Source organism: Micropterus salmoides, unplaced genomic scaffold (genome assembly GCF_014851395.1).
Source record: "Micropterus salmoides isolate LMB-PRFRI ecotype aquatic unplaced genomic scaffold, ASM1485139v1 Ms_hic_scaffold_3618, whole genome shotgun sequence".
In the NCBI taxonomy this organism is placed as follows: Eukaryota; Metazoa; Chordata; class Actinopteri; order Centrarchiformes; family Centrarchidae; genus Micropterus; species Micropterus salmoides.
The window spans coordinates 48561-57991 of NW_024042949.1; the positions used below are offsets into that span (position 1 = coordinate 48561).

The 9431-nt window shown below is 44.2% G+C and overlaps 9 non-coding genes across 9 annotated transcripts; all 9 read left to right on the forward strand.

Moving 5' to 3' along the window:
- Window positions 1-205: 205 nt before the first annotated feature.
- Window positions 206-288, forward strand: trnal-aag. Its single transcript has one exon. It is a non-coding gene; the product is annotated as a tRNA-Leu (tRNA).
- Window positions 289-607: 319 nt separating this feature from the next.
- trnaq-cug lies at window positions 608-679 on the forward strand. The gene has a single exon. It is a non-coding gene; the product is annotated as a tRNA-Gln (tRNA).
- A 2776-nt stretch (window positions 680-3455) lies between these two features.
- trnaw-cca lies at window positions 3456-3527 on the forward strand. The gene has a single exon. It is a non-coding gene; the product is annotated as a tRNA-Trp (tRNA).
- Window positions 3528-3955: 428 nt separating this feature from the next.
- Window positions 3956-4038, forward strand: trnal-aag. The gene has a single exon. It is a non-coding gene; the product is annotated as a tRNA-Leu (tRNA).
- Window positions 4039-4352: 314 nt separating this feature from the next.
- trnaq-cug lies at window positions 4353-4424 on the forward strand. The gene has a single exon. It is a non-coding gene; the product is annotated as a tRNA-Gln (tRNA).
- Window positions 4425-5155: 731 nt separating this feature from the next.
- Window positions 5156-5227, forward strand: trnaq-uug. Its single transcript has one exon. It is a non-coding gene; the product is annotated as a tRNA-Gln (tRNA).
- Window positions 5228-8094: 2867 nt separating this feature from the next.
- trnaw-cca lies at window positions 8095-8166 on the forward strand. The gene has a single exon. It is a non-coding gene; the product is annotated as a tRNA-Trp (tRNA).
- Window positions 8167-8592: 426 nt separating this feature from the next.
- trnal-aag lies at window positions 8593-8675 on the forward strand. The gene has a single exon. It is a non-coding gene; the product is annotated as a tRNA-Leu (tRNA).
- A 319-nt stretch (window positions 8676-8994) lies between these two features.
- trnaq-cug lies at window positions 8995-9066 on the forward strand. The gene has a single exon. It is a non-coding gene; the product is annotated as a tRNA-Gln (tRNA).
- The last annotated feature ends 365 nt before the right edge of the window (window positions 9067-9431 follow it).

A 9431-nucleotide genomic window follows, 5' to 3' on the forward strand; every position in this document is an offset into this window, starting at 1 on the left:
TCCCAGTCGTCACAGCTCAGGGTCAGAGGTTACCCTCTTAAAGTGACAGAGCCTGATATGACAACACATATGTGCTGCTAAGAACCTTTTAACTCAAACCCAGGAGTTACATAATATATATACAGTATATATAACATTGCCACCAATTTTATTAGGGTGGCCGTGGCCCCGGCCCCGCCTGGCGGCGCCACTGCCGACCATTGCAGTCAGGATGGCCGAGCGGTCTAAGGCGCTGCGTTAAGGTCGCAGTCTCGTCTCGAGGCGTGGGTTCGAATCCCACTTCTGACAGTGAGATTTTTCAGCCGAGCAATTCCCTGTCACATGATAGTAGGGAAAACGAGTAAGTTCTCTGCATGTTATGGGATAAGCGCATAAATTAAACATCCAGTTTGAGCAGTAGAGCTACAACCTTTGCGACGCTGCTTTCAGGAGTAGCTGCAGCAGAGGAGGCTTTATTTTCAGCACCGCACTCCTAGCAAAGTTAACGATCGCAATCAGGGTCAAATAGTTCTGGAGACCCCCGCCCGCCGACTGCTTCCCCACCTTTTTTCTCTGCATAGATAATCTACGTGGCGATGTGAGGAACTGCCTACCGTCTCAGTGTAGTGGTTCCATGGTGTAATGGTTAGCACTCTGGACTCTGAATCCAGCGATCCGAGTTCAAATCTCGGTGGAGCCTGCCTTTTGTGGCCAGATGGGGCCACTGAAAAACCTCGGGTGGCACACTAAAACCAAAAAGCCAAAACCGAATTTCGGGAATTCTATTATACAGTATATAGACTAGTTGAAAACTACGTTAAAATATGAGTTAAGGAATCACAGACTGACATACTTTGGTTTCTTATTTTACAGTTAATGTTACCGATTGCCTAATGTCCATAAACTAAAACCAGTTCAGTTAACAAATTTGAGTTCCATAATGTGTTATGTATCTGCATGTGTTAGGCAATTGTTCTTCAAATACACTAGTTGAGCTTTTCCTTAAAAAAAAACTAAAAAACTACAGCTTTTGTACGAGTGCATTGACTGCAAAGCAAAGAACAAAACATTTAATGGGAACAAGCCTACTCAAGATTACAAACATCACGGAGCATAGATGTTTCTGTTTCATATTAGACTATATAATAATTTCATTGAAATATACAATATGTGTCTGTACAGAGTTGTGCAATTATTTATAAAGAAGAATATTTTATAAAAATGGTTTCAAAACATAGATGCCAGTAAAACTACAATACGCTCTCTTGCTACTGTGTTTTTAACATGTCAACAAACAGCATGGCTCCACCGAGAGAGAGAGAGATCGCAAGTTACAGTACCACTGTCACAAACCTAAATTAAGAATGCAATATTTAAGCCGACACACATGCGCTCAGAACAAATGAGCCTACAGGGCCATAAGCAAACAGCAGTGAGCTCAACACCACTGAAGTCCACGACGACGCGCACAGACATTTTTTTAGGGATCCAAACCCTTTCTGTAGTCACCTTCACAAAGACATCCTGCAATCAAAATGGAAAGAATGTCCGCCAATATACATCTCCTTCCCGGCTCCGTACCTTTAATACAGCGCAGCGAGCCGGCATATTGGTGTAATAATCTCAAATGATAATGCAGCATGAACGCGCCTATATCACAACAACATCATGACAACAACCGCAATCCATAGCCTAGTATCAATCGATTCAGCACAATAATTTGGCCCACGCACGGAGCAGCAGCACAGTCAGGATGATAAAAGATGATTTCACCCACCACAGCTGAGGGCTCACGTGAGGAGAAAGGCCGCACGGCGTTTTTTCCTCTGGGCAAACTTCTGGATGACTCTGAACTTATTCAGGGAGTCCGCCGACTCGTTGCGGCCCCGCAGTGCTGTTTAACATTTTCCACAGAGTTTAATTAACGTTACGATCCGACTGTCAGTGAGCACGTCGTTGTTTTCCTCCACCTGTTTGCTGCTCAATGGAGCGCCTGCTGGGCAGAGATGTTTACCCTTCCAAATAATGTTAAGCCCAGTTTCACGGCATCGTCCAGCAGTGTCCGCTTGACGTTAGCTTACTGTTAGCGATGGTGCTAACTTGTTGCTATCCGCAGCCTCGTATAGTTCTCACACACAGTACAATACATGAAAGGGTGTAGCAGTGTGACAAACGTATTATAAAAAAAATGCAAACTAGTTATGCACAAGGACATTTATGACAACCACATGCTCCACTACAAAGATTCCCTCTCTGCAGCAAAACCCAAATACTACACTCATCTGATATCATCTGACAAAGGGAATGCTAGGGCCCTGTTTTCCACAATGAATACAATTTCACGCCCCCCGAATAATCTTCCACCCCATCTTATTCAATCTCTCAATGTGATAATTTTATGTCATTTTTCAAAAACCAAAATGGACAATATCCATCAACAGCTACCCACCTCACATAACAGTGCACTTTATCCACCTACCTCTCCACCAATCTCCAACCTGCCATTTATCTCAAAATTCTTAGAAAAAACGGTTGCTGCGCAGGTCCATAATCATCTCATCAACAATAACCTCCATGAACAGTTTCAATCTGGTTTTCGGCCTCTCCGCAGCACAGAAACAGCCCTAGTCAAGGTCACCAATGACCTACTAATGGCTGCTGACTCAGGTCTTCCATACTGATCCTTCTCGATTTAACTGCTGCCTTTGATACAATCTCTCACAATATCCTCCTGGACCGTCTAGCTTCCATTGGTATCATCAACACATCTCTGAACTGGTTCACATCATACCTGTCTGGCCGCACTCAGTTTGTACAACTTAAAAATGTTCGATCACAACTCTCACCTGTCACCAGTGGTGTTCCCCAGGGATCATTCCCGGGTCCCCTCCTTTTCATAATTTATCTACTTCCCCTTGGTTCTATTCTCAGGAAATATAATATCCAATTTCACTGCTATGCCGATGACACCCAGCTCTACTTGTCCACCAAACCTACGTCTCTGCTCCCTCCGTCTTCTCTAACTGACTGCTTAGATGAAGTTAAAACCTGGTTCACTCAAAACTTCCTCCAACTAAACAGTGATAAAACTGAAATTCTCCTTGTTGGCTCCAAATCCACCCTAGCAAAATGTCCAAACTTTGCTGCCCGTATTCTCACCAGAACCCCAGTCTCTGAACACATTACTCCACTTCTAACACAACTGTTGTGGCTCCCTGTCAAATACTGTATTGATTTTAAAATTCTACTCCTCACCTTCAAAGCTCTCCATAATTTTGCTCCTCCTTATCTCTCTGAACTCCTTCAGCCCTACGCCCCATCCCGAACTCTCCGATCCTATTCTTCCTCACTACTTTCCATTCCTTCTGCCCGCATGTCCACTATGGGGTTCAGAGCCTTCAGCTATTGTGCGCCTCACCTTTGGAACTCCCTCCCTCTATGCATCCGTACGACTGAGTCCCTGCCCTTCTCTGTATGACCTCATGGCGCAACGGTAGCGCGTCTGACTCCAGATCAGAAGGTTACGTGTTCAAATCACGTTGGGGTCATATCTTTTTAACCCAGTAACTCTGTCTCTAATCAGCCACCTGTTTACTGGTTACCACTTATCATTTATTTATTCACCATTCTCTATTTCAGTGCTGTTTATACTATGTCATATTGTATATACTGTATACCAATACACCTACCTCAGGTCAAAAGGTCATAGGTCACAGGGGTGCCCCAAGGCTCAGTGCTTGGGCCCCTTCTCTTCTCAACTCTATAAACATCCCAGTCCGTCACAGCTCAGGGTCAGAGGTTACCCTCTTAAAGTGACAGAGCCTGATATGACAACACATATGTGCTGCTAAGAACCTTTTAACTCAAACCCAGGAGTTACATAATATATATACAGTATATATAACATTGCCACCAATTTTATTAGGGTGGCCGTGGCCCCGGCCCCGCCTGGCGGCGCCACTGCCGACCAATTGCAGTCAGGATGGCCGAGCGGTCTAAGGCGCTGCGTTAAGGTCGCAGTCTCGTCTCGAGGCGTGGGTTCGAATCCCACTTCTGACAGTGAGATTTTTCAGCCGAGCAATTCCCTGTCACATGATAGTAGGGAAAACGAGTAAGTTCTCTGCATGTTATGGGATAAGCGCATAAATTAAACATCCAGTTTGAGCAGTAGAGCTACAACCTTTGCGACGCTGCTTTCAGGAGTAGCTGCAGCAGAGGAGGCTTTATTTTCAGCACTCCTAGCAAAGTTAACGATCGCAATCAGGGTCAAATAGTTCTGGAGACCCCCGCCCGCCGACTGCTTCCCCACCTTTTTTCTCTGCATAGATAATCTACGTGGCGATGTGAGGAACTGCCTACCGTCTCAGTGTAGTGGTTCCATGGTGTAATGGTTAGCACTCTGGACTCTGAATCCAGCGATCCGAGTTCAAATCTCGGTGGAGCCTGCAGGAGAGCAACCTGTATATGCTGATCTTCTAGACGAGCAGGTGTAGGTGTGTGTTTCTGATAAAAAGGTATACTGTATCATGACACATATGTACTCTTTCATGATATATAGCAATACGTCCCCTGATTAAAGCCTTTACGCAATCAGGATGGCCGAGTGGTCTTAGGCTGGCTTGAAAGTATTTGTACACAGTAGGCTTATTTGTTGCTGGATGAATTGGTTGTAGGATGTCTTTAAAAACAATGTCTTTATTGCCCATTTCCAACATCTACTCTTGTCTGTAAATGCGTTGCAAACTAAGTTGATTAAGTCAACCAGTAAAAGTTGTGTTTTCACATGTTCCCTTCTGTGTCACCGGTATTGTTGCATGCCTTCTACGTCATCCTCTCTGCATTAAAATACATACAGTACTGGGCAAAAGTTTTAGGCAGTTGTGGGAAAATTGCTATAAACTCAGCTTACAAGGTGAGGTTGCTGAAGACAATTTTCTTTCAAAAGTCATACGCCATGGCAAGACTGACCACAGCAACAAGACAGGGTAGTTATACTGCACCAGCGAGGTCTTACCCAGGGAGAAATTTTCAAGGCAGACAGGGGTTCCCACTTGTCGGATCACTGTCGAAAAGCTTTGGAAACCACCTCCCCGGAACGCTTTCCCGCGTCTATTCTTTGCACAGATAATACACGTGGCGATATCATGTAAGAATCTGCCGTCCTTTGACATGCAGTGGTTCCATGGTGCAATGGTTAACACTTTGGACTTTGAATCCAGCGATCCGAGTTCAAATCTCGGTGGAACCTTGTTTTAGACCGAATGCGACTCAACTGTGCTCGAAAACCGTATTCTGGACGTTCACAGACTTTGTCTGATCATGTTGTTCTCATTTCAAGACTTTGTTTTCCTAGGGGTGGCCAGATGGGGCCACTGAAAAACCTCGGGTGGCACACTAAAACCAAAAAGCCAAAACTGAATTTCGGGAATTCTATTATACAGTATATAGACTAGTTGAAAACTACATTAAAATATGAGTTAAGGAATCACAGACTGACATACTTTGGTTTCTTTTTTACAGTTAATGTTACCGATTGCCTAATGTCCATAAACTAAAACCAGTTCAGTTAACAAATTTGAGTTCCATAATGTGTTATGTATCTGTATGTGTTAGGCAATTGTTCTTCAAATACACTAGTTGAGCTTTTCCTTTAAAAAAAAAAAAACTAAAAAACTACAGCTTTTGTACGAGTGCATTGACTGCAAAGCAAAGAACAAAACATTTAATGGGAACAAGCCTACTCAAGATTACAAACATCACGGAGCATAGATGTTTCTGTTTCATATTAGACTATATAATAATTTCATTGAAATATACAATATGTGTCTGTACAGAGTTGTGCAATTATTTATAAAGAAGAATATTTTATAAAAATGGTTTCAAAACATAGATGCCAGTAAAACTACAATACGCTCTCTTGCTACTGTGTTTTTAACATGTCAACAAACAGCATGGCTCCACCGAGAGAGAGAGAGATCGCAAGTTACAGTACCACTGTCACAAACCTAAATTAAGAATGCAATATTTAAGCCGACACACATGCGCTCAGAACAAATGAGCCTACAGGGCCATAAGCAAACAGCAGTGAGCTCAACACCACTGAAGTCCACGACGACGCGCACAGACATTTTTTTAGGGATCCAAACCCTTTCTGTAGTCACCTTCACAAAGACATCCTGCAATCAAAATGGAAAGAATGTCCGCCATATACATCTCCTTCCCGGCTCCGTACCTTTAATACAGCGCAGCGAGCCGGCATATTGGTGTAATAATCTCAAATGATAATGCAGCACGAACGCGCCTATATCACAACAACAACAACGCAATCCATAGCCTAGTATCAATCGATTCAGCACAATAATTTGGCCCACGCACGGAGCAGCAGCACAGTCAGGATGATAAAAGATGATTTCACCCACCACAGCTGAGGGCTCACGTGAGGAGAAAGGCCGCACGGCGTTTTTTCCTCTGGGCAAACTTCTGGATGACTCTGAACTTATTCAGGGAGTCCGCCGACTCGTTGCGGCCCCGCAGTGCTGTTTAACATTTTCCACAGAGTTTAATTAACGTTACGATCCGACTGTCAGTGAGCACGTCGTTGTTTTCCTCCACCTGTTTTGCTCAATGGAGCGCCTGCTGGGCAGAGATGTTTACCCTTCCAAATAATGTTAAGCCCAGTTTCACGGCATCGTCCAGCAGTGTCCGCTTGACGTTAGCTTACTGTTAGCGATGGTGCTAACTTGTTGCTATCCGCAGCCTCGTATAGTTCTCACACACAGTACAATACATGAAAGGGTGTAGCAGTGTGACAAACGTATTATAAAAAAAATGCAAACTAGTTATACACAAGGACATTTATGACAACCACATGCTCCACTACAAAGACTCCCTCTCTGCAGCAAAACCCAAATACTACACTCATCTGATATCATCTGACAAAGGGAATGCTAGGGCCCTGTTTTCCACAATGAATACAATTTCACGCCCCCGAATAATCTTCCACCCCATCTTTATTCAATCTCTCAATGTGATAATTTTATGTCATTTTTCAAAAACCAAAATGGACAATATCCATCAACAGCTACCCACCTCACATAACAGTGCACTTTATCCACCTACCTCTCCACCAATCTCCAACCTGCCATTTATCTCAAAATTCTTAGAAAAAACGGTTGCTGCGCAGGTCCATAATCATCTCATCAACAATAACCTCCATGAACAGTTTCAATCTGGTTTTCGGCCTCTCCGCAGCACAGAAACAGCCCTAGTCAAGGTCACCAATGACCTACTAATGGCTGCTGACTCAGGTCTTCCATACTGATCCTTCTCGATTTAACTGCTGCCTTTGATACAATCTCTCACAATATCCTCCTGGACCGTCTAGCTTCCATTGGTATCATCAACACATCTCTGAACTGGTTCACATCATACCTGTCTGGCCGCACTCAGTTTGTACAACTTAAAAATGTTCGATCACAACTCTCCCCTGTCACCAGTGGTGTTCCCCAGGGATCATTCCCGGGTCCCCTCCTTTTCATAATTTATCTACTTCCCCTTGGTTCTATTCTCAGGAAATATAATATCCAATTTCACTGCTATGCCGATGACACCCAGCTCTACTTGTCCACCAAACCTACGTCTCTGCTCCCTCCGTCTTCTCTAACTGACTGCTTAGATGAAGTTAAAACCTGGTTCACTCAAAACTTCCTCCAACTAAACAGTGATAAAACTGAAATTCTCCTTGTTGGCTCCAAATCCACCCTAGCAAATGTCCAAACTTTGCTGCCCGTATTCTCACCAGAACCCCAGTCTCTGAACACATTACTCCACTTCTAACACAACTGTTGTGGCTCCCTGTCAAATACTGTATTGATTTTAAAATTCTACTCCTCACCTTCAAAGCTCTCCATAATTTTGCTCCTCCTTATCTCTCTGAACTCCTTCAGCCCTACGCCCCATCCCGAACTCTCCGATCCTATTCTTCCTCACTACTTTCCATTCCTTCTGCCCGCATGTCCACTATGGGGTTCAGAGCCTTCAGCTATTGTGCGCCTCACCTTTGGAACTCCCTCCCTCTATGCATCCGTACGACTGAGTCCCTGCCCTTCTCTGTATGACCTCATGGCGCAACGGTAGCGCGTCTGACTCCAGATCAGAAGGTTACGTGTTCAAATCACGTTGGGGTCATATCTTTTTAACCCAGTAACTCTGTCTCTAATCAGCCACCTGTTTACTGGTTACCACTTATCATTTATTTATTCACCATTCTCTATTTCAGTGCTGTTTATACTATGTCATATGTATATACTGTATACCAATACACCTACCTCAGGTCAAAAGGTCATAGGTCACAGGGGTGCCCCAAGGCTCAGTGCTTGGGCCCCTTCTCTTCTCAACTCTATAAACATCCCAGTCCGTCACAGCTCAGGGTCAGAGGTTACCCTCTTAAAGTGACAGAGCCTGATATGACAACACATATGTGCTGCTAAGAACCTTTTAACTCAAACCCAGGAGTTACATAATATATTACAGTATATATAACATTGCCACCAATTTTATTAGGGTGGCCGTGGCCCCGGCCCCGCCTGGCGGCGCCACTGCCGACCAATTGCAGTCAGGATGGCCGAGCGGTCTAAGGCGCTGCGTTAAGGTCGCAGTCTCGTCTCGAGGCGTGGGTTCGAATCCCACTTCTGACAGTGAGATTTTTCAGCCGAGCAATTCCCTGTCACATGATAGTAGGGAAAACGAGTAAGTTCTCTGCATGTTATGGGATAAGCGCATAAATTAAACATCCAGTTTGAGCAGTAGAGCTACAACCTTTGCGACGCTGCTTTCAGGAGTAGCTGCAGCAGAGGAGGCTTTATTTTCAGCACCGCACTCCTAGCAAAGTTAACGATCGCAATCAGGGTCAAATAGTTCTGGAGACCCCCGCCCGCCGACTGCTTCCCCACCTTTTTTCTCTGCATAGATAATCTACGTGGCGATGTGAGGAACTGCCTACCGTCTCAGTGTAGTGGTTCCATGGTGTAATGGTTAGCACTCTGGACTCTGAATCCAGCGATCCGAGTTCAAATCTCGGTGGAGCCTGCAGGAGAGCAACCTGTATATGCTGATCTTCTAGACGAGCATGTAGGTGTGTGTTTCTGATAAAAAGGTATACTGTATCATGACACATATGTACTCTTTCATGATATATAGCAATACGTCCCCTGATTAAAGCCTTTACGCAATCAGGATGGCCGAGTGGTCTTAGGCTGGCTTGAAAGTATTTGTACACAGTAGGCTTATTTGTTGCTGGATGAATTGGTTGTAGGATGTCTTTAAAAACAATGTCTTTATTGCCCATTTCCAACATCTACTCTTGTCTGTAAATGCGTTGCAAACTAAGTTGATTAAGTCAACCAGTAAAAGTTGTGTTTTCACATGTTCCCTTCTGTGTCACCGGTATTGTT